At 40.7% G+C, this 22242-nt stretch overlaps 1 long non-coding RNA gene across 1 annotated transcript; it reads left to right on the forward strand.

Annotated features, from left to right (window-relative positions):
* Nucleotides 1–12591: 12591 nt before the first annotated feature.
* Nucleotides 12592–19546, forward strand: LOC128794359 (uncharacterized). Its single transcript, XR_008433063.1, has 3 exons — nucleotides 12592–12664; nucleotides 18189–18256; nucleotides 18812–19546. It is a non-coding gene; the product is annotated as an uncharacterized LOC128794359 (long non-coding RNA).
* The last annotated feature ends 2696 nt before the right edge of the window (nucleotides 19547–22242 follow it).

A 22242-nucleotide genomic window follows, 5' to 3' on the forward strand; every position in this document is an offset into this window, starting at 1 on the left:
TTTTAAATCAATTTTATATTATTTGTAGATTCTAAACTGGATGCAGTTACAAAATCAAAACTAAGAATTTTTATTTTGTAATTTATTCTTAATTTCAGAACATTTTCAGTAGAGCAAAAAAAAGACTCCTAGCAAACCTGTACTTCTCCTCCTTTGGGAGAAGTAAAATAAACCTTGAGCACTGATAAGCTGATTTACTCCCCCCGCCCCTCATTTTTGGGACAATTATGTGTAATCAGTGATTGCTGCCTGGATTCCATGTAAATGATACGTCTTTGGCATATGGGAGTTTTTGTAAATCATTTTAAGCAAGGCATTCTTCTATGCTTGGCAGAGGAAGGATACAGAGAGCTTTTGTACCTCAGTTGCACCAAATTGAATATTTCTATAATCACCCTGGAGAGGAATGTTCTTGATTGCATTGTGCAAGTTGTGAATTATTGTTTTTGGGTAGACCTGGTGGGTAATGAATGACCTGACTCCTCACTGCCACTACCCAGCCACCCCCTCAAATCCACCAGCTCTTCTCCCTTGGGCAGGACCTGCTCCACAGTCGTAGCAATAGTGCAACAGTCCAGAGAAAAGAATGTGAGGGGATAGCCATTAATAACAAAGTTGGCAGCCCCCTGTGAGGAGAGCAATTTTCACATTAAAATCTTCCCCAAAGTAATGAAGCCTTGCTTCATTTGAAGTCTTAACAGGTAATTGCACAGAAGGTGATTTCCTGGTAAAGATTTTTTTTCCCCTGAGTGAAGGCCAAATACTCTCTATTTAAAAACAGACAAAAAGCCCAAACTGTCAAAGAATTAGCACCTAGCGCAGAGTTTAATGCTTTAGGTTTTTCCCTAATAAGATGGCAAAAAGACAGTAAGACTTATATGACAGATTATTAATACTCCAGAAGAGGGAAACTGATGAAAGTTTGTGGCTGTTTCTGCATGTGGCTATGTGGTAACATACTTAATTTTGAAGTCCACCAAATATGAACCTATTCCGCCCCTTTTTCATTTACAGAAAACAGTAAAGGTGAGGCCAGAACTAAAAAAGAGATATTGTGCTGTCATCAGTTTAGACATTTTTCTGGGAAATACTATGAAAAAATATTTAAGGGAGAAAAACATATTTCTCCATTTTCTTTATGCTCAGTTTTCACTCATAAACTCCAAGATTAAAGTAGTCACTTTAATTAATCTAGTCTCAATCCTCAGACACAAACAGGAGAGAGAAGCTGTGTTCTGCTGGGGTATTAAATTGACAAAGTCAGAGTGAGTACCAGAAAGCTCAGAGGAATCACAGTTCTTGGCCTCAGTTTATGAGCTACTTACCAATTTGACAAATGTAATGCCAATTTGACAAATGTAACTTTTTCAGCAAAGGGCTCATTCAGAAGCAAATGTGTTTTCTGACAGTGGGGAGAAAGGAGTTAAACTGCTGCTGCTGCTTTCCCTCTGAAGAAAGAGCAGTGGTGCATCTGCAGCCAGCCTTTCCTTGGAGCTCGGCACAGAAGGGATAAGCCACTCCCAGGAGGCAGACAGGGTAATGCCATTAGTTAGGAGCAAGAAATGCTCATCCCATGTTTGGAGCAGCTACTAGAAAGTGATGCGTGACATCCTAAACCAGCATGAGCACATCTCATTCCTACTGAGCTCGACAAGCGTGTGGGGGCAGAGCTTTGCCCATCCTATTTTCATTGAATCCATGTGTTGGAGGCTTTATTTTCACAGTGGTCAGCAAAATCTCTGGCTATACATGTCTGCACAACACAGGTGCAAGCCTTTGGTTTATGATCCCCATCTGGAAGCGAGGCAGCCCGGGCTGGGAGCTGTGCTTTGTGTGCTGAGGAGTGGAACTTGGGCTGGGTGATGCAAACAAAAAGGGACTCCCAGCTGCAAACCCTTCCCCTCTGATGGGACCCAAGCGAGTGCATGGCTGCCTCTACCCATATGTGCAGATATATCACATGTAAACATGAATCCAGTTAATTTTCACACACTTGTTAGAGCTTCCCCTGTCTCGGTGGAGGCCTCTGAGAGTCCTCCTCCTTCTTGATCTTGCTGGGAAAGCCTGGATTTATGACAGCTTAGGCTGTTCCCTGGATGCACGCTGGAGTGCCAGATGTGGGACAGTGGCTTCATCGCAGCTTCAAGGAGAGAGATGAGCCAGGCTGGGGGCAGAGTCAGCCTCATCAATCCATATTGTCATCTTAATTTATCAGCCATTGCCACAGAGAACAGGGAGCCAAACTGATGGAAGGGAAAGGCTTCTTTAAAGAAAGACCCAGGGGGTCATAAAATGTCTTAAACTGGGAGGAAGTCAATCAGTTGTCAATCAGTGCTTTCCTGCTCACAGTGTTCCTGGCACGGCTTTCCAGGTTAGCACATCACTAAATACAGTGTCTGGGATGGGAAGTGATTTGTCCCCCCGGTTTGATGCTTGCTCTTTTAACCAGAGCCACGGAAGAGGAAGACGTCAATGATTTCTCATATGTGTACTAAACACGTGGGTTGTGATTATTTATGGGTTTTTTTTCCTGTGAGTGTCTGGGGTCCATTGGAAGCAGCAGCTCAGTGCTCTGCTAGTGCAGCAGGTAGTCAAACATCAGGAGAGGAAAGCAAAGAAGGAGGAAGTTGCTTGGCTGTGCACAGGGATCTGTGAGTCCCACTGAGGTTTGGGGTGCCAGGGTGCAGTGCTGTGCCAGGGTGGTGGCCCCAAGGTGCTGGGACCAGGCTCTCCTTCCTGTGCATGGGTGTATGGGACAATGGCCCCGACCTGGCCAGTGAATCAGAGCCTGGACTCACCCTGCAATCAGCGTTGCAGAGCTCAGGAAATTAGCTTCCTCTCATTTAAAGGGTTTATTTTTAAGTGGAAAAGGCTATGAGATTTTTTCCTTTTTCTCAGGGACTTCACGTCCTCTAGAGATTCCTGAAGGATGGAGTGATGTATGAGCAGCCTCAGGAACCTTCCCTTGGGAACCACATCTTGGTATCTTCACTCAGCACCAGGCACCAAAGCTGAGGCTGTTCATGGCATACACATGAACCAACCTACCGAGAACGTGGCAGAATCTCCTGATGCTATCTGAGCTTCCTTCCACCATGTTCCCAAAGTGGAAAGTGTTGCTGAATAAAAAAAACCCAGGTCCTGGCTCTGCTGAGCCTGTGTTTTCCACATCTGCATCTGGTGACTGCCACTGTAGTCCTGGTGAGCAGTGAGGCTCTCAGGCTGGGAGGCAGCACCATTGCAGTTAGTTTGGTCTGGGCTTTTGCTGAGATCTCTACAGAATTTTAGATGGTAAACCTGCCTCATTGCCCACTTGTGACCATGACACCACTTCTACTGGACATTTTGTGTGAGGAGACTGAAACCGAGGTCCATCTGTGGAGCAGTGGATCTTCCTCCATGGGGTTATTCCTCTCATGGGCAGTATTTGAGATGCTCACAGACTGTCAGCTATCACAAAATAATCCATGTCAGACACTGTGAATCTGATTTTCAAGAGTACTCCTTTGTAAAACAGGCCCAGAAACATCAAGGCAATGTAATGTGATAGATGTTTACTTTGCATATTTTGAAGAAATGTGTTATTTGTGCTCTTCTATTCAGTGACTTCTCTGTCTCCATCTCACACTTTGTTTCTCTGTGAGATGTTTCTCTTAGATATAACCTAAGTGCTGCCTGGGTGCTGCGGGTCTGGATCTGGTGCTGTACCCAAGTGAGACGTGTCTGTGAGGTGATGGCCTTTTGGGGACCTGAAGTGGTTTGTCTGTGGCCCAGCACTGCTCTGTGCAGACGTGCTGGTTTCCTCATCCAGCTGCCTTGGGGATCTCCAGCACACCTCTGCGTTACCTGGTGCAGGCATGCCTATGTTTGCAAAACACCGGCAATAATTAAGGATTAAGTAGGAAACAAAGGAATGCATCTAAGATCCTTAGAGCAGTTTAAGGTCTATCCATGCTTACAGCCCCCTCCTTTTATTCTACTCTTCTCTCTAGATATACTAATTTACTTTAGCACCAATTAATCCATATGTTTCAACCTGCCTGCCCATCCTCTTTTTTTTTTTTTCCTCCAGTTTAGAATAGCTTTGGGAGGTGGTTCCTTAACTCTCACTGAACTTTTTCCAAACCAGAAGTGTTCTCAGAGAGGAATGTCAAGTGCTTAACTACAACTAATTTTAGTCAGAAAGAGAATAAATAGCGCACCACCACATGTGTCAGAACAAAACCTGTCTGTGTGGTGTTTGGGTAGGTTTTAACCATAGCTCCACTTAAAGGATTATGCTTCTTTCTGTGGGGAAGGGGAGGGAAGGGGGACTCTCCCAAAGCTGGAAATGATGCACACAATTTCATTTCACCTCTACACAGGTGTGAGTGTTGGTAACTGGGAAATTGGTCTTCCCGGCATGTCCTTCACTTTTACCTGGTTATCACTGTTTGCAAAGCAATGCTCTGCCTGTAGAAGTAAAGACAGACTGGACTGAACCTAAAAAACCAAATGTTCTCACTACTGTGATCTCAGAAGCATAGAAGGGTTTGGGTTGGAAGGGACCTGAAGATCATCTCATTCCAACCCCCTGCCATGGGCAGGGACATCTTCCACTAGACCAGGTTGATCAAAGCCCCATCCAATGGCCCCATCCAAATGTTCAATGGCTTTGAACATTTCCAGGGATGGGAAATCCACAGGTTTTTGTGTTTGCTGGGCAGTCTGTGCCAGTGCCTCACCACCCTCCCAGTAAAGAATTACCTATCTGCTGTGACTAAAATCTTGGTGGGTTTTTTTTTACATTTAAATCCTCTTACAAGGCCTGAAGTTTTCACCAATGAACAAGGCAGAGATCTCTAAACACCCATCTAAACTCAAGTTTTTTTCTGGATTTCTGATCTTTCCTCTCTCCTCCTTTCTACCCTATTTTTAAACATCCCTATGAAACCTTATTGCAGTCTTTGTTCAGGAAGTAACTAACAATATTAACATAAACCATGTAAACAAGGCAGCATTACACAACAGCAATGTCTGACACTATTCATTGATATTTCTAGCTATGATTGTTTCCTTCTCCTTTCTTGAATTTTATTTTGTTTGGAGCGTACCCATTCTTTCCTTTCTAATGTTTGGGTTTTTTTCCAGTTGATGAATACAAGGTTTAATTCTCTTTCTTACAAAACATGAACCAGCCTGGCTTTTCTCATTAACTTCCCTATTAGCATAAGCACCACCACCTGTAACATTCATCATGGAAGCAGCAGCATGATGCTGGGAGCTGGATGTATTGGATAACACGCATTCTCTCTTAGAGTTAAATGCCAGGATGGAAAGATATTGCAAGTTCAGCTTTCATGACAGGGTTTAAGGGTTTTTTATCTTCAATTATTTTGCAGGAGTGCAATAAAAATAGTTACAAAAACTACTTTTAAGAGGCTGAAATCTGGAGGAGATCAAACTCTGGCTCATTTGGCACGGGAAAGCCAAGCAACAATTCAGGACTAGAAACTTCTAGTTGGTAAGACTGGTTAGAGTTAAATCAAAGAGGAGAGTCTTTTACTCAAAGTCATGCAATTTATTACTCCACTATAGAGTCTCCAGAAGAATATAATACCTTGCTGTAATGGTAACTAGGAAAATACTTTGAGGTTTTAAAGCAGGATGTGCAGTTCATGCTGGTTACTGAGAGATAAATTATACAGGCTGCACAGAAAAATGATACAAACATATTATTTCAGCTAGCACAGCAAAGCACTTCAGATATAAATTAAAAATAACTACAGTCTTGTGGTCCTTGTCAGTTATTTACAAGCCTCTTGAAATATTTCCTTATCTGCCTTTCTCATAAGAAATTAGGCAATTATACTATAAGTCTGAAGCCAGAGAACATCAAATAATGAATCATTATGGCATTATTACATGGGAAGTAGGAACAAGGGGAAGGCCAAAAGAAAACCCAAAGGTTTTTCATCTTCAGGAAATCTATTTTAAATTAAATTGAAATAAAAGCCTTAAATAAGTTTAACGTAATTCTGAGGAAAAGGCAGTTGCACAATGAAGAGGTATTTGCAGTCTGAAATTCAACTTCGGGGAAAAAAAAATTTCCTGTCATTGAGCTAGTGACAAATCTTTGTATAGGGGAATCTTTCATGAAAGAGAAAGATAAATGTGCTCTGGAAGTCCAGTGACTCAGGAGTTTCTTAAATATGGGAGGGAAAAGGAAATACATCAGTGTATATGCATTCCTTATTAACTCTTAATGGCATTGTAAATGATCTGTATTTATGAAGAATATATTGTTGTGTAACAACTATCATAAGAAAGACTTTCAGGACCAATATAGTTGGGATTTTGAGTGTTGTGGGTATTCTTGTTTTATTTTGTTTTGTTTTGGTTTTTTCACAATTTGAATACTGACTTAATTTCTTCCCTTCTGACTCAGCATTAGAGCACATTTCAAGATAATTCATGTATTTTGGTTTTCTTTTCTGAGTCAAAATTCCAGCTTAGTTAAAAAGGCATTACATTCCCTACAAACCAAATCAGACATTCAAAATATGTCCAGCTCCCATGAGTATCAAAAGGAGGAGGAATCAGCAAGTCTCAGGCTTCATCTTCATTTGACAATTTAGAGGTAACATCTTTTGACATTGTCCATAGCAGATGCAGATAAAATGAGCCAGTGGTCTTCAGTAAAGGAGTTGTTGATATCTTATTCTGTTTGTGCTCTATGAAAGATGAAATCAGGAAACATCCCCACACTCACCAGAAATTGCAGTCTGATCACAACAGGCAGGATTGATGGCTTTGATTGCTGAACTCTTCTCACAGTCCTCTCCTCAGCTGCACTGCTATTCACTGGAGCAATGGGCCATCATAATTTGGCAACATTCTGTTGTGTAAAAAAAAATATTTCCCTTTAACTTTTTAATTCAATTATTTCTTCTTTTAAATGAATTGTGTCAAGGCAGGGCAAATTGTGTGGAAAAGACACTATTTGAACAGACTCAGATTTGCTAAAACCCAGTGACTCTTTAAAAGACACCTCTGTATCCTGTATTTAGTATTGGTCAGTGCTAGGAACGTGATTATACCTGAGTTTGCACCTGAAGAATGAGAACCTAATATTTTTTTCCTGACCTCAAATGTGCTGTAAGGCAACAAACGGCTAAAATTTCATTTTGCGAAGGATGAGAATGCTCTGAGGTAGTTAATGTAGTTCAAGATATGTCATTCCTGATTTGGGAAATGGCAGGGCTGAGAACTGAATATTTTGGGTAAATGGAATTCTGGGTCACCAGGTCTATATAAAATACAGCTGAGAAATATGTAGGTAATAATGACAGCTGGCAATGACATGCCACTGTTCACAAAGGATGAGCTATAGCAAACGGAGTCAAGAAAAGGAAATCCTTGATGTTACTCTGAAAGAAATTATTAAAAGCAATTTTAGAATATTTAGCTTGGATACAGAGCAAAACATATTCTTCTTCTAAGGATGTGATAACATATCCTTCTAACAAGGATGTGAACATTTTAACATCAGTATTTAACCCACTCTTTGCATGGACTCACACCATTTACAGAAATGGTGAGGAATGTCTCATCATCCTATTGAGAGTGAAGGACATAGAGATCCTGAGCAAGTTCATTTTCCAGTTTAGAAACACCAAACAGCTTCTCAGAACAAGTGTTAGTTATGTTCTTTCCTGTGTTGTGCCTGTCTTTGAATCCTTTTCTCTCAGTAAACACATAGACTCCACTGTTTGTTGTCAGGAAAAGTCTAAGTCACAAAATGTGAATAATACTGACTTACACATTTCTAAGGGCTTGAGAGAGAACAAGGATCCATCATGCAAGGTGCTGTCTAAACATGTAGCCAGTACTTAGAGTCTGAGTAAATAAAATAGGAACAGAAAAGTTCAGTGACTCGCAACAACCCATGAGAGGAAATAACAGCCTGGAGTCAGTCCAGCTGCTCTGACATCTCGTCCATTGCCTTTTCCACTGGATATTGCTGAGCTGACATCTTGGATGGTGCAAAAAGTATTGCATGATATATACCAAATGGGAGGCTTATCACAGTTATCTCTGCAATGTCTGGCACCAGAAGGATTTAAAAAACAGACATCAAATTATAGAGGCATAGATCTATCCCGAGCGTGTCTGTTCAGTGCAGTAATGCATAACTGCTTGATTATCATCAATGAAATCCTCATGCTGCTACTCATCTCTACCTGTCTCCAAACACGTTGAGATCAGTGTCTAGATTTATTTCTTGCTCTTGGTCTCAGGTGTAGCAATTAAAGAAATGTTCTGTATTGCTGAGAGCACCAGATGTGTGCAGTGGAGCATCCTATCCTGACAAGCATTTTGCTCTTAATAGTTCCTTTGGGTACACATTGGCGTCTGGTTTTATTTTTCTGTTTATACTTTGTTTTTCTGTTTTATGGCACTATTTTCTTGATGTTTTTTTTTTGTTTGTTTGTTTCTTTCTTGCCTTGGAGAATGGTTTGGAGTAGCATGGATTATGGTACAGCAGCATTAAGAGTTGTCTCCTGTTTCTGTTTTCAGTTCCTTAAGGTCATTCTAAGTTCTCCATTTGACTGACCCTGTATGGAAGAAACAAAGAAAAATATCTCCTGATTCTGAAAACCAAATTGTGAATCATGCTGACGTCTTTCTGGACTTTCTTGATGTTTCTCTTGTCTTCCTGGACCTGGGACCAGACTTAATATATATATATATATATATATATATATATATATATATATATATGACAAGATTTCTTTGGGAGCAAGGTTGAGGAGCAAGGCTTTTTAGTCACAGAAGTTACAAACCTCCTTTCACCTGCACCCTAGAAACGGTGGGCACCTAGAAGATGGCAGGTGATTTTCCCTTGAAGTGTGTTTGCAGATTTTGTCCTCCAGTCTAACTTTCAGATGGTTCTTCACTGCAGAGTGGAACAAGATGCTGAATTGCAATCTCAGTGCTAGGGTGCAGCAGCAGGCATATTCTGATGTAGAGAAATCTGATCTATTTTTTTCTGAAATACTTTGTACCAAATTGAGAGCGCCATGATGGATATGACTAGCTGACAAGGGCTACAGACTATGTTTATTCCTATAAGCAGAGAAAAAAGTCTTTCCTGACTTCTGCAAGTGGTGTTCTTTACTTCCTAAAGAGTGGAATTTGACTACAGTATGAGCAGTATTAAATGTTACTCAGTGTGGTGAGTGCTATTTCTTCAAACTAATACAGGCAGTCAAAAAAACAGATCTTCACACACAATAATTCCTTATTATTTATAAGGAATGTTGGTATATCATGACACCATGACCAATTGGTATCAGGGTCTAATGTTGGAACTTCTTATCTCACCAAAACCTCATTTATTTAGTTTTTAGAACAACAGTTCAGGTGAAACCATGATAAGGAAAAGATTAAAGCTCTGTCAGATAAAAAGCAATCCTGTACCATTCCAACTATCCTAGTTTTCAAAAGAGAATGAAATATGCAATAATTCACACAAACATAAATATTGAATAACCATTGCAATGGATTGCATTAATAGATACATAAGATGAATAAAAACATATTTGATTTAGTCCTCTGCTGATGGTGCCAGCAGATTACAAGGACTAACCTGTCTACTGCAATGTTACCCATCAAATAGCTATAATTCAAATATTTCGTTCTTTTTTTTTTTATCTCAGAAAAATAGCATAGCCAGGATAAATAACAGTCTTTACATCATTTTGTTTCTCAAATTAATTTCTGACCTCACTCAGCTACCTGTGCATCCACTTGGCCTGACACCACATGACAGAATTTGGGCATAAATTTGGTGTGAGAACTGCTGAAGCACAAATAGGAGCCAGGCTCCCACTGATGGTGCCTTGAGATCAGGTCTCATTCTGCCCTCTTTCCTCCTGTCTTGTAGGGATGAGCATTTCAAGGGTGGAGGTTAACAGGCATTCCTAACTATGCATGGCATCCTACTCCTTAATGCTGACACGAATGGACTGTTTCCTAGGAGATAGCTCAAAAGCAAGTAAATTATTTGAGAGATATTCATGTTAAAAGATTCCATGGAGTTCATCTTTAAATAAAACTCCTGTTACCAATTAGCTGGCTCTAGATCAGGGCTACAAGATGTGGCAGATATGATCTATTTCCCTCTTCACTGTGTGACAAAAGCTGTGTGTGGTCAGACTCCTTTTCCTGTGTCATGCAGCCGGTTGAGTGCTCCAGAGCCCCTGTGTTCCTGCCCTTGCTCAGAGCCTCTCTTTCCTCCTTGTGCCCTCACAGTAACATCTCCCACAATCTGAGGGTAAGTGTGAGTGATGTCAGCTGGAGGATTCCTCTTTCTGTCCTCATGAATCCAGGGTGGTGCAGTGCTCTGGGGCCCAAAGCCTTGAGGCTGCAGTTTGTTATCCCCACACCTTGCATTTCAGAAGTGATAAATCAGACATTCTGCTTTGTTTTTCTCCACCTCCAGTAGCTTTTCAGATTGCATCTAGTGAAAGAATTGCCCATGAGCTGGCATTAAAGATGTGCCTCTAGGAAATATATTACCTGAAAAAAAAATGTTCTAATTCAGAAATATATTTCCCACCTTTTTGTTGCCCTTGTTAGGGAAAAATGCTCCACTTTAACCTCCAGCTAACTGATTACCTGCCAGTTCAGATGCTGTGCTCAGAATTAATGTGCTCCAAAAGCCAACAGAGATGACTTGTGTTTGGGCACCTCATGGGAAAACAGGGAGATGAAAAGCCTTAGGAAAACTTTGACAAACAACTTGGAGTGTTTGACCAGCTATGCACAGCTGCTGCTGAATGAAGAATGCAAGTAACATGCCAAACAGAGACAAAAGGGGATCAGCAGGGAAGGCAGCTTTGGTATCAGCTCTGGACATTTTACTCTTGGGAAAGGAGAGGAAATATCCTGAGTTACCTGTAGGAGGTGTGCCTGCTTTTGCTAACAGATGTGCATGGTTAAAGAATTCCTAACCACCAGATCCTGTACTGATGTATGCTGGAATTCTCTCTGAGTCAGTGGAGATACATCCATGCACAGCACCTTAATTTGATTGATCGCATCCCACTCATCTAAACATGCCTTAAAGACTTGTTTGCAGAGCCACAATCTCTCTGCCCCCTCCAATTCCCTATTTGAGGTGATAATGTCTCCTCATAAATCCTGGATGTGATAGCTCCAGCGTGACCCACCACTTCATTACACCAGAGCTGTGTAGTGCACTGAGGAGGAGTTTATCTGGACAGAATGGATCTGGTCCAGGAGCAAATTAAGGAGTGAAGAATCTGATTATTTCTGGGCCAATTCTGTATGAGTTACAGCTTCTCAATTTTCCTGATGTCAGCTAGTTTTACTTTTTAGTTTTCCTTCCTCACTCAGGAGGTGAAATATCTAGCTGGCACAGACATCTTGTTGAGCTGTGTCAGGAAAGCCAGCCTGAAATTCGGGTCTCGTTAGGCTGCAATGTACCATATCCAGTGTCATTTGAGCATTGGCTGTTTTGGAGTGTGCCAGGCTTGTTCCAAAATTGGGGATCACCTCACTATCAGCAGCAGGAGTGTGGTGGCTCCTCAGACACCCCATCTGTCTTATCCAGTGCTGTATGGGAGGAGCAGCCTAATTTCCTCAGCTATGTGCAAGTGAGGAGTCCTTGTACAGAGGCAATTTCTTGATGACCAGGTACAGTGGACACAGTATAGCATCTTTCACTGTCAGCATGAAGGGATGAAAGGGAAGTTATATGTCCGGCTCTAGGCTGCTCTGCACTGCTTCAGACATGAGTAGTAGGGGAAAAGAACTATTTCTTCTGTTTTATTTATTATTTCAAGTGTTTCTTTATGATTACTTCCTAATTTCAGAGATAGCTGTTCCATCTTGGCCTTGCACTAGCTAGTTTAGTCTGATGCCATATATAATTTCTTTCTTCCAAGGCACTAATACATTTACTAATGCACAATACATTTTCCATATATTTACTTAATGGTTTATGTTTGCTTAATTAATGTCTTTCAGCAAGACACTCAGACTTCAGTCAATGATTGCTGGAATTTCCTATGTGTTCCAAAGCATAAAAATTACATCTATGTGTTGAGCCTTCCCTTGCAAAATTCCTCTGTGATTCTCCTGTGCAAGTTTTGCAAACTTGATGGGCTTAGCAGATATAACTCTTGCAGGTATTCACTGAGATTTTAAAGTATTTAATTGGTCTTGAATGCACAGTGCAGCTCTCCAAATACAGGACTGAGGTATTTACTGATCCCTTTCTTCTGTTCTGTACGTTTGAGTTGTCATTTCTAGGTAGGCTGGCACTTGAAGAGGAATTGTGAACTATGGTTGTTTTCAGCAGAAAAGTAGATGTTGCTAAGGGGAACTTGTGGGTGTATGTCCTTAACTGCAGCACAGTGACAGCTCCTCAGTTACTGCTTTTGGCATCTCTTTTTAGTCTGTGCCTGCTCTGAAGTTTAGAGTAAGCAAAAAATCTTATTTGACAGAAATGCTTTTACCCTTTTGTAAAATTTTTGTTTACTAATCAAATTTTTATTTGATTTTTTTTTTTCACTCAGGTCTTCATTTGATTGGGAAATACTTCTGCAAGGCATTATGGCAAAGTCAGCTGGGTGTTTGTCCTGCTCCCTCCCAGGTGGGTGCCTGCCTATTCCCAGTGCTCCCACACCTTTGGGTGAGCACATGCCGAACTGGTGAAAAGCTAACTTGCTCGATTGTTTAATTTAGTTTGAAATTCTTACCATACTGGGGAATTCATTCTTTTCTGCACCTCAAGCAGAAATTAAAACAAATGTCTCTTATTTCAGAAAACTGATTGAAAATTAGTATAATTTTCTGGGGGCTGGCTAAGGTATGAAGGACTTAGTGTAAACCCCCATTGCAGACTGCAGTCTGGACACCTCTTATGTGATCCCTGTTACACCACAGATTTTTGGCCCAGGGAACACAATTTCCTAATGCCAAATAGCAAGAATAGCCCAGAGGAAAATTATGACCCAGCTCCAAAGGGCATTGTGAGTGCTATGGTGCTGCTGCCCAGAGGTGGAACCCAGCCCTGCCAGCCTGCCTGAGCAGTGTTGATGCCCTGCCCTGCTGCTGGGGATGGGATTCATAGAATCATTAAGGTTGGAAAAGACTTCTAAAATAATGGTGTCCAACCTTTAGACTGGATCCACTGAAACAAGTCGTGCCCTAAAAAACTGTGCTGCAAACTTGCTTCAAGTAATTGAGTGGGAAAGCTCTCTTACCCAGCAGCCACATAGTTAATTAACATAGTTAACTTAGTTAATTAATTTCTAAACAGGTAGAGGTTTAGATAGAATCAACAATAAGCATTTGGATTAGGAAACAACACTTTGATATTAGAGCTGTGCCTTTTCTCTCATGTTGTGTGAGAATTATGGTGTGAGGAGAGTTCATTGCCCAGCATTTTCCTTGTGGGAAAGGGAAGAATCTCTATCCAGGTGCAAATGATAAATATCATACTTTGTCACTTGAGGGCAGGAGAAAAATCCTCTAGAAAATAAAAATCTACAGTGTTTTTGTTGTGCTTCCTTTAAAAATAGATGGCAATTAGTCCATTCACATTCTTGTTCTCTTTGTCTGTGGTTCCTTAGTGTCAAGAAATCCATGTGTGTTTTTACAACACATATTCATTAATCTTTGAATTTTTAAATTAGTATTTTTGTCTTCTGAAAATAAAACTTGAAGGCATGCATTCTGAAATGACGACAGCCTAAATTTGTTATGAATGCCCAAAATAAAATTTTATTTTCTTATTAATAACCTCTTTCATAAAAATAACAACCAAGTATATATTCATTGCCAGAATTCTGAAGAATGTCATATCACTAAAGGGGATAAATTACTAACTAGACACCTAGAATTGGAATTTCTTGAGTAATAAACTAGCTTTTGACAGCTGCAGCCCTTTTTTTGCAGGTGCAAAAAGAATATTTTCTTCTTTTTGTTTTATCTGCTATACATCGCTTAATGACTAGAGTATCCCAAGTTGGGAAAACAACTGGTAGTTGAAAGAACAGGAAAATTTGCTTATCCTTTCCCATTTTATGAGTAAAAGATGGGGGCGGGGGGGGAGGGAAGATGTGAGCTCAACCAGTTCTAATCTTGACAACAAGGAAGCAAGGAAAAAATAGCTCAGCTGATTTATTGCTGTTGATATTTGCACTGTTCAGTACCTCAGCTGCCTTGAAATGCAAGGACTATTTTGATAATATTTCCTAAAATATGCAGGACACAATGTAGTTCCACTTAAACAATTATGTTCTTCTGGATATTTTTGTTCAGAAGCAGCATGACACAAAGAACATATTTAAAAAGTTAATCAGGTGACTAAAAACTCCATGTCCTGTTTTCTCATAAATCAAACATAAAAATCAAACCCCAAAATAAATACTTAGATATATAGTGACGTGTGATATTGGTGTGCTATTTGTTTTTGTTAACTAAGAGTTAACAAAAACAAATACTAAATACCAGCTCAGAGCTACCTTTCTTTGCAATCAAGCATTTTGATTAGGTGTCAGTCTCTGAGAATAACCCTTTATCATGAATATCTGCTAGAAAGAACAACTGCAATGCAAATTGAATTATTTAAATGGTGATTTAAATCACAATTAACAAAACTGATTTGAATCAGGGTGATATAAATTGGTCCCTCCTGCTTTAAAATTAATTAAGGATGTGCTTTGAAAGCATGCTCCTATCCATGCTCTGACTCAGTGGGTTCTCCATATCTCTCAAGTTTTAATAAATCAGAACAAGGGATGGAATTTTTATTTAGTTCAGTAGTCTCAGTCTCTGAATTTAAGGCCACTGAAGAATAGATTAACATTTATAATTGCTAGGTTGATCAGTAATGTAAATTAAAAATGGGGATTTCAAAACAAATTAACCTTTGCAGTACATCTTGTGGAGACAGACAGACAATGGTATCATTGAAAAGCTTCCCCTCATCCTTGAAGTCACAAATCACTGTATTCTTCATGGTGCCTCGCTGCTCTGCAGCCTCTGGAGTCTCAGTGTCCAAAAAATAAACTGTGATAGCTGAAAGAACAACATGGGCTCTTTGAGGCTGGCAGGTCCCTGCATGGGCTATCGCTGCTTTGTGTCGATCCAGGCAGATTTGTGTATTTTGGGCTAAGATTTGGATGTTTAGGCTAGGGGTAAATGGGTTTATAATTAGATATGTCCCAGCCCTTGACCTATTAATTGAGGCTCATACTCCCCTGCATCTACCCTCCACCTGCAATGAGACTGTTATTTAAAGCAGTTGAGAAAAAATGGGCCTTCTGTACCCACAATTTTTTTGCTTCAGTGTGCCTGTCCTGGGCTCAGCTGAGAGCTTTTCTGTCCCTCTTTGAGATATCTCATGAATAGAAGAGGACACTATGTCAATATGGTCTGTGCTGTATTTATTTATTTATAAAATTAAGAGCTTAGATTCTATCTGAAGAAAAACACCCTATGCAATCAGCACCTATGCATTTGCAATGTTTCTCCTCAGGTAGAAAAGCAGTCATAACTGGGGAAAATGGAGTGGGTTTTGATGGCACCATACAGAATCTGAGGAGGTCCAGGACTGTCCCTTCCATGCTGAGACATCTATGGAGCTGGGAGATGCAGACCCCTGTGGGATGTTGTGTGGGGGAAAGAGTGGGGCAGGCTAAGGACGACTGTGGATGGAATGGAAAGAGTGATCACCAATGAGAGCAAACAGCTTTGGTCTCTCCTGCTGCAGGTACATCAGCTCCTGGGAACTGATCAGCTGCCAATCAATGCAGCTGATGCAGGAACCCCAAGCTTTCTGTGTGGTGGTGTCCCAAGAAGCACCACACTTTGGGTGCAGGCATGTATGATGTGTTCCTGACATGGCTCATAGGCTCCCAGAAAATTGCTGTTCTCACCTCTGCAGTGCTTTGCCCAAAATTTAGGTTTCCGTGGGCAACCTTTCATACCTTCAATGCACATCACAGAATATGCTGATTTGGAAGGAATGCACAAGGATCATCAAGTCCAGCTCTTAGCCCTGCCAAGAGACACCCCAGAGTGCTCTCAGAGTGCCTGACAGAATTGTCCAGACGCTTTTTGAACTCTGCCAGGTTTGGGGGTGTGACCACTTCCCTGGGGTGCCACACTGATAACTGAAGTTGAATGCGAAGAAATATTCCCTTTTTCTCATAAATTATCTGCTTCCACAGTCCTTACCAAAACTGAGCCATTAGAAACTGCTGCAGAGTATATGACCCATTAGTCTGATCCTGTGGAAAATATTAGCTTATGCAGATGTTGATGCACATCCTTTATGTAATGGTAGAGCTATTGTGTAACTTGCCTTTTTTTCTATGAGCAAATTTACACCAGGGGAAGCTGGTAGTACTATCTTCTGATCACAGAGCTCCAGAAAACTATAAATAGGGAATGAAGAATGAACAGTGGTATTAAAAGCTTGCTCTGAATGGATTTTTTTTTTTTTTTTTTGCTAAGCTTATAAATAGAAATAAAATCTAAACAACCTAAACTAAATAGACCGGAATAAACACAGAACTGTGGCAGGTATTGTCATCACTGCTCACACCAGTGAATGGTTTTTTGGTAATGAGAAAGCAAAGCCAGGAAGGAACCTTAAAGATGTCCAAGTCTGAGCAGTGGAAATGAAGAAGGTTTTTCCAGGAGGCAGAGCACAGATGAGGAGCCTAACCCCTGGTCTGGTGGAACAGGGTGTCCGTGGCTCTAGGCAGGGCTTGATGGTGCACACATAAGGCATGGGAGGTGGGGAAAGCCCCCTCCTTCCTTCCAGGGCCACACCAGCCTCTTCCAGCTGAGAAGCTCCTGGCTTCTGTCATCCAGAGGATGGCAAAATGTGGGTGGTAGGTGAAGAAATGCTGATGAAGGGGATATTGATAAGGCTACAGAGTAGTCTGCCAAATACTTGGAATATTTTTCAAAGCTTTTGGCAGTCAGAACAGGATTGCAGCCTGGAAGAAAAAGATCTGTGTGTCTTGTTCAGTAGATGTTTCCAGGTGCTGGTAATGGTATTGGCAATAGAAGTTAATAATAACTGGAAAGTTATTGCTTTTTAATGCATACAAATGTTGTGCAACTGCCACTGATGTTCAGCTAAACATGCCCTACTTCGCATATCTCATTTTTTGTCATCTAAATAAATTGCAGGTTGTTGAACAATCTCTTCCTTTCCCCACACTATATTGTTTGCTAAACAATTTTTTGGGTTTGGGTTTTTTTTTTTTTGTTTTTTTGTTTTGTTTTGTTTTGATTTTTGTTTGGTTTGGTTTGGGTTGGATTTTTTTTCCCCTTTAAGAAGAATAAAATATTGCACATGGCCCTTTTCCAAAATCAAAGCTCTGTAGTATGGTTAGCCCTTCTGGTCTATTGTATACTGATATTTATACAGATTACTGGCAAACACAAATTTATTGCAATATTTATTGGGCTGACTTTGAGGTTACTTATAATGTGGTTAGATGGCTATTTATTAGACATGTCACAGTAGCTATTTAACACTTCTATAGCTGTCTAGGTGGAATTAGGACATAAAACAGAATTTATTGTATTTTATCCAGAAAATGTTTCAGGAAGAGTAAATTCTAGGAAAGACACAACTGTCAGAATAATGAAGGGACCAGGAAGAAGAAAGTAGTTTTAAACAGCAATTCTCAGTCAAACTGAAGAGGGAAATATTTAGGATGTGAGGAAATCCAGGTGCAGATTTTAGCTTCTCTAAAGTGCACCAGCACTCTGCCTAACACCTGACCTTTCCCTCATGAAGTGGACATTTTTCATTTAGAAAAGGAAATGAGAGTCATCTTCTTTGATTAGTTTTGTGCTGATTAAGTAGAGTTAAAAAGTTCTATGGGACCATTTTCTCAAGGAACAATTTCATAAGAATCAAGCCTTTCACAGGCAGGTGGTACTTTGGTGTTTCTAATGTGTTGTGTTAAGGTGGTTTTGACTAGTGTATGTCCACTGTGATGGATTCAAATGACTTTTTTTTTCCACATTAGTGTGTTTTAACTCTGCATTTCACTGTTGTGAAAACTTTTTGCAGCATCAGGACAAAAAAGCTTTATTTTCTATTAACAACTGTGGGGTTTGGATCTTTTTCTTATTTGAAACAGAAAATGAATGCACATGTTGAATGTCTTATGAAGAAACATGGATGAGACTTGTCTGCAAGGAAGAGGCTGTAAGTGCAAAAAAAAATATTCAAAAATACTTATGATTTTCCTTTAAAAATAGTTTCCTGTAACCTTTAGAAAATGTAGATTATTTAGGAAAATAAGTCCCCGTTTTCATATACAGACACAGACCATCTTAAAATACTTCACCAAAAGAAGTCAGTCTTTCTGTTTAACAAATAAACCCATTTCTGTGGGAGGATGTGGAGGAGGGAGGAAATGAGGCCATGGAAAGGCTTGCAGGTGTGAGGGTGAAGCTGGGCAGCCATTGCTTCCCATTGCTGGCGAAGGTGCAGTGGAGGCAGGACAGAGTGAAGGGAGCTGCTCTCCTTTTCCTTGTGCCTCCTTTTGGCATTTTCTTGGGGCAAAGGAGTGTTTGTGCCCAGTGCCACTGCTGTGCAGAAGCAGCAGACCCCATCCCAGCCTTCGCCTTTCCAGCCTAATTCAAACTGTTCACCCCAAGTCCCATGGGAATTCCCTCCCTGCATATGCCTAATTATCTCATCACAGGATGGCAGCTGTTGTGGACCAATAAATACATATTTATCCCTTGATTCTTGCAGGTGGAGGAACCCAAATACTCCAGCCTTCAGATGCTACAGTCTTGAATGCCACGGGATGAGATGTTCAGCAACACAGAAGCAGGAGATCATGGGGGGAAACCTCTTTGTCCAGATTACACCTGCATTGAGATAAATTTTAATGATGATTTTTTAGACTGTAGCTACCAATTAAGCTCAAGTTAATGCTGGTGAGAAACTACAGTAGGTAATTCAAGGAGGCTATATATTTTCTTAAATTCATTAGCTGTCCATTGAGGGTTGAAGAGAACATAACTAAAAATAATTACATATGAATTATGAAGTTCAAATAGAATGTGTTACTTTGCTCATACAAAACTTCAAGAGAGACAAATCAGAGAGGTTTATTAGTATATTCTACTTTTTCAACAAGCCTTAGAAGGAAGGGAAAATATAATAATGTAAAGGAGTTGAAGATTCATGTTTCCATAATAGCTGTATCTGCACTATGCTACCTGTGAAATTTATTCTCTGGGGGTGGTGAGACTGTTAAATAGCTTTTATTTCTCAGCCATCTTTATTTTTTCCCCTGTAAGCAGCTCTTTTTTGTATGTCCATTAACATGCAATCCTCTCCTACGCAGAACTTTCTTCAGCTGCATTACACCTGAGCCAGGGGTTTTGCAGGGAGCAAAGGGCAGCACAAAAAACTGATCATAAATACACTCCCAAAAATTCATTTTTATTTGAGCTCATTCATTCTAATTGTTCTCTTGAGGCTCGATTTGAAGCACAGAGAAATCCAAAGGGGGCTCACTGGGCTGTGGGTCAGGTTTTCAGGTCACCTGTACATGGCAAGTGGTGAATAATGAGCAGCACAGTGCCAGCCCCTTAGGCCTGACCCTGAGGATGGAGGAAGAATTTGGCCTTCTGATCTCATCAAGTGCAGTCTCAGGGATGGAGGAGAGCACAGCACCCACTCCTTCTGCAGCAAAAGGCAGTCACAGACAATGACCAGCAGGCTGGTGTGCCCCAGTAATGCAGTTCACCATGCCCTGATTAATTGGTGCAAACTGTGCCCCTGAACATTTTCTCTGTGGAATTAGTTCTTTTGTTGATGGCAGTGGTCCAAGAAGTTGTTAGAGTCACTGCTGGGACTTGATATGATTACAGATACATTTCCATGTTCAATTAGGAGTACTGTGATGACTGGTTTGTCCCTTCCACTGGTATAAACAGGTTAGGATTAATACACATATTTTGCAAACCAAATTACAGACATTAAAAATTGGTTAGGGTGGATTTTTTTCCTTCTCTTTGTTTTTGGGTTTTTTTTTTTGTTTGGTTTGGTTTTTTGGGTTTTTTTTTTTTTTGTTTTTTTTTTTTTTTTAATTGTTGGTGTTGTGGAATTTCTGTTTTGTTTTTTGGGGTTAGTTTGGGTTTTTTTTTGTGTGTGTTTGATTTTTCAGGGAAGTGTTGAGGCTTTTTTTCCTAAACAGAATCTTTAAGCCAGTTTAAAAAGTTTGTCCTTGCAGACAGAAGTGTTCTTTCCTTTAGTCTAGATTAGGCATTTGGATGGGAAATGGAATGTGGAGGTCCTGGCCCAACTTTCTGTGCAACCACATGTGAATCACTTCATACTGTGGCCCCTTGTTGCTATACCAAACTTAACTTTACCCTGCTTTGCTTGATTTAAAGCCTGTGGGAGGTGGTTGTCACCTTCTGCCTTTTTTAGGGACATCAGCATGTATGATGCAAGACTAGGGATTCTGGACATCACTACAGAATCATGATAAAGGTCTGAGAGCCTCTTGGTCAATTCCAAAACTCCCACCTCTTTCCACAGTGTTAGAAACAGGTCCTTGTTGAGCTTCTTTTAGCTTCTATCGTCTTTGATAAAGCTTTTAGTACTTATAATCTCTGTCTCCATGGGTGCCCCTTCCTGGTGTCCTGTTGCTTTCCATACATTGAGTTCTACTGTTGTCACAAAGGATCTGGAAACAGATATGTAATTACCAAGTGTAAGACAGATAGCTGCATGGCAAAAAAAGGAGTGTTCAAGCCTGGAAACAAAAGAGTTAAAATAAAATTAATTTCTCTTACCCATTTTCCAAAAATGCCAGCCTTTCTGTATAAACTCCTCTGTCATTAATCTAATAAAGCTCTACTTTGTTCATAATTTACTACACTCTTGAATAAGCCATTCTAATATTTGTGCAGGGCAAGTACATAAATCATTGTTGCCCTTCTCTACTTTTTTTACTTATCTGGTTCTTTCAAGGTCAATAACCTACCTTACACCTTTCATCTGGTTTAAATATTCAGTTATTTCCTTTTACACCTCTTCCTTGCTCACATCCATTTGGATATATGCAGCTGTGTCTTCTCAAGTAGCTATTGATCATGTCTCCTTGCTAAAGGTTGCTAACTTCAGCAGCAGTAATGATACAAATTACATCTGTTAGGGTTCACTCACACCTCTCTTTCAGAAGGAGAGACTGACTTCTGACTTTGTTATTGGACATCTTTTCTGCCTAGGATATCTAAAACTCAGTGAGAAAATTTATATGCTGGAAAATATCCTCATTCTGACACGTGTAGGCTTTCAGTGCCCAGGTCACGCAGAGAAGCTAATCAATCCCTACTGACCTCCAGGAGCCTGGAATATAGCTGGGTAAGGCCCCAGTCCAGCAATGCACTTAAGGATATGCTTATGTAAACACAGGATCCATCCCATTTTCAGTGCAATTTGGTGAGAAGTGCATTTCAGAGCAGAGCATCTCCAGGGATGCTCCTTTTTGCAAGGGCCGTGCAGGATGAGGCTCTACCAGTTGCCACCACGAGCACACTCCAAGGTATCTGGTAATCTTGCACAGGGCAAAGTAACTTTCTTTGTCTTCTTACCTGTGGGGAGGCTGCTGAGGTGCCACTGCTTTGGAATCAGTGTGTGTTTGTGAGTGTGAACCCTTGTCCTCTGCAGAGCTGCTGAGCTCTTAGGAGCTTGCTGACTGTCTAAGAGAAAATTTAATTATTTAGGCTTAGGCAGAATAATTGGGTGCTGCAGGACCTTACAGTTATGCCTGTTGTGTGCTGAGGGATCATTCTGTCTTCTGACTTCATCAGATCCTTGACCCAATTGTGTTGCTGCCACAAGATTGCCAACTTGTACCAAAAAACAGAGGAGTGGAGTTTTGTCGTAGTTTTCTGCCAAGGAGTGGGGCTGGAATACTTACCACCACGGTATAGAAGAAAACAGGGCTAGAAAGGACCTGAACAGGTCACCTCATCCACCCCCACACAAACCACTCCTGACTCGTTTGTCTGAAGTGTTTTTTTAACCCTGTCAGGCGTGGAGATCCCCCAGCCTGCCCAGGCAATCCCCTCCAGTGCCCAGTGACCCCTGCAGCAGGGAAGTTATTCTAGTTCTGAACTCAGGTCTCCCTTGCTGCATTTAAACCCATTACTTTTTTTGTG

This window comes from Vidua chalybeata, chromosome 12 (assembly GCF_026979565.1).
Source record: "Vidua chalybeata isolate OUT-0048 chromosome 12, bVidCha1 merged haplotype, whole genome shotgun sequence".
NCBI lineage: Eukaryota > Metazoa > Chordata > Aves > Passeriformes > Viduidae > Vidua > Vidua chalybeata.